Source organism: Zingiber officinale, chromosome 4B (assembly GCF_018446385.1).
Source record: "Zingiber officinale cultivar Zhangliang chromosome 4B, Zo_v1.1, whole genome shotgun sequence".
Lineage (NCBI taxonomy): Eukaryota > Viridiplantae > Streptophyta > Magnoliopsida > Zingiberales > Zingiberaceae > Zingiber > Zingiber officinale.
In genome coordinates, this window is record NC_055993.1 from 32914106 (window position 1) to 32916569 (window position 2464).

At 34.2% G+C, this 2464-nt stretch overlaps 1 long non-coding RNA gene across 1 annotated transcript; it reads right to left on the reverse strand.

Annotated features, from left to right (window-relative positions):
• Window positions 1-1211: 1211 nt before the first annotated feature.
• On the reverse strand, window positions 1212-2110 carry LOC121977486. The gene is made up of 3 exons (XR_006110866.1): window positions 2070-2110; window positions 1773-1835; window positions 1212-1301 (listed from the first exon to the last, which is right to left on the reverse strand). It is a non-coding gene; the product is annotated as an uncharacterized LOC121977486 (long non-coding RNA).
• Between the last annotated feature and the right edge of the window lie 354 nt (window positions 2111-2464).

Genomic DNA, 2464 nt, shown 5'->3' on the forward strand with positions numbered 1-2464 from the left:
TAAATTAACAAAAGCATGATAAGACAAATAAATATGTATTTTTATATGCACTCTTATAGTAACAATTTTGTTCGAATTATAGCATGTGGGTCACAGAAGCCTAAATAAATTTGGGCCTTACATGCTCATTATTTTACTGGACTAACAGTTGAGGCATTGTCAATCACAAAAGAATATTTTTTAAAAAATCTGCCTGAAGTAAGCTCAGGTTGTGTGAAGTCCAGCAACACTTGAAGTAAGCTAACTGGAGACCAGCAATACTTGAAGTAAGCTAACTGAAGTAAGCATTATCTATCACAAAAGATAATTTTTGGAATCCTAAAAAAATCTGCCTAAAGTAAGCTCAGGTTGTGTGAAGCTCAGGTTGCTTAACATATCTGTAGCTAACTTTTGCAAAAAATCTGTTATGTTTTATAGACAATTTCTGGAATCTTAAAAATCAAAGAGAAGTATAACCCAGCAACTTGGATGCTTGAAGTAAGCTCAGTGGCTACAGAAGCCCGATTTGGAATGGATTTTGGAGAATACTCAACCCCCCACACACACACACACAATATTACTAAGCGCGCACACACACACCCCATTACTAAGCACATACACACTTTGTATAGACAAATAACTCAAAAAAAGGTACCCCTATTCACCTTTCCCCTCTTCCCACAGGAAAGTACGCATGTTAGCCCCAAATCAGTTACTAATTTCCCCCAGCTACTAATAGAATTATGCATAACACAGTTTTGTATAAAACCATAAACAGGGTGTCATCTAAGGGCGAGGAAAAAAAAGAAGGAAAGAAGTCATATCAAAGCATGAGAAGAAAGTAGTAGCAGGGCGTGAACGATTTGATTCAGTGTGCAACACTATATTTAGTTTCTTAATAATTAACTTTATGTACCACAACAGATAATTATCTCTGAACCTGTCACTGCAGAGTCTAGGATAATCCTCAACTAAATCCAGGATAATCCTATACCCTTAATGTAAAGCTTAAGTATCTAAAACAAACATGATCAGGAGATTCAGTGACAGCTCTAAACAAAGAAATAAGATAAGTTACCAATCAGCACCAGGGCGTTAGAGGCTATCACTTGAGGCACCAATAACTGGTGTAACTTGCATAAGGTCAATCATACCCAACCACATGATGAAATCCATGGACTCAAGGGCAAGAAAGTTGACCTTATTATGAGATCTATCAATTACAATAACCTCACCTTTATTCCTCATAAGAATTGCAATGGCAGTTGTTTTCCCTCCAGGAGCAGCACACATGTCCAATATTCTTTCACCTTCTTGAGGATCTAAAGAACAGAAATATATCTTTGCAAAAATTAGTAACTAAAGAACTTGATAACTCACAGCATAAAAAAACTACCTATAGCAGGTAAATGATGTTTATAACTGGAGAAGTATGATTCCAGCAATAAAAGTTGGATACTTTAATTTACTTCAATGTCAGTAGAAGCACCTTTAGTATCTGCATAAGGTATTTCCTTCCATAATCCATGAGGTTCACAAACTAGAGCAGGAAGAATACAAGATGCAACAAAGTTCTTTTATGCTAGTATCCTATAAATGAAATATCAAGCCATAAGTATTCTTTCTTGTTTCACAAAAACACAATGATCCAATGAGAACTCTAGGATTGCTTTGAAAAAATTATCAAAAAAAAATGTAAATACTAGAAACAATTGAAACACTAAGGAAATAAGAGTGTTACTCTGAAATCAAAGACAAGCAAAGAAAACAAAAACAAGTAAATTTATTGATACCTAAAACACAAGCCGTAACAATGCTGGGCAAGTTTTGCAGAAATATTTCTCCTTCGAGTACATCTAGCCAGAGAAACAGCAGAAATAAAAGTCACAAAAAAATATATGATTTGACAAACTCTGTTTGATAAGCTATTTTCAGTTTGAGTTCAGCATGTCGCAGAACAATGAAATGCAATATGATAATAATTGGCATATGCAGACAGCAACAAGATTTCTAAAAGAGTTTAGATTAAGATGAGAAATATAATTGGTAGTATAACACTGAAGAAAAAATTCATTCATATATGAGCATACTGTAAAATGATGGAAGCTTGTACACTCGGTTTGTCTTCTCCACAGCAGTCCCATAAGACACACGGAACATAGAAGCCCTTGACAATGAAGCAGTTCCTTGGCCAATATACAGGCCATTTCTTTCGTGATATTGAGGATCTGCATTTTTTTTATTGCATAAATATAGATTCACTCTGTTACATAAATGATGTCTTGAAGGAAACTAAAAAATAAATTTAAATTAAAAGATACAAGATTAAAACAAAACGAGCAGAAAATTAATAAAAACGTTAAAAAAAAACAAGTAGACAAAAACTTCTTAGGTAGGCATTCATGACAAGGTTCATATTTGCTTACACCAAAAAGACTTGGAAATTATGCCACCACAATTAGCATACATCCATAGTCACCTCAAA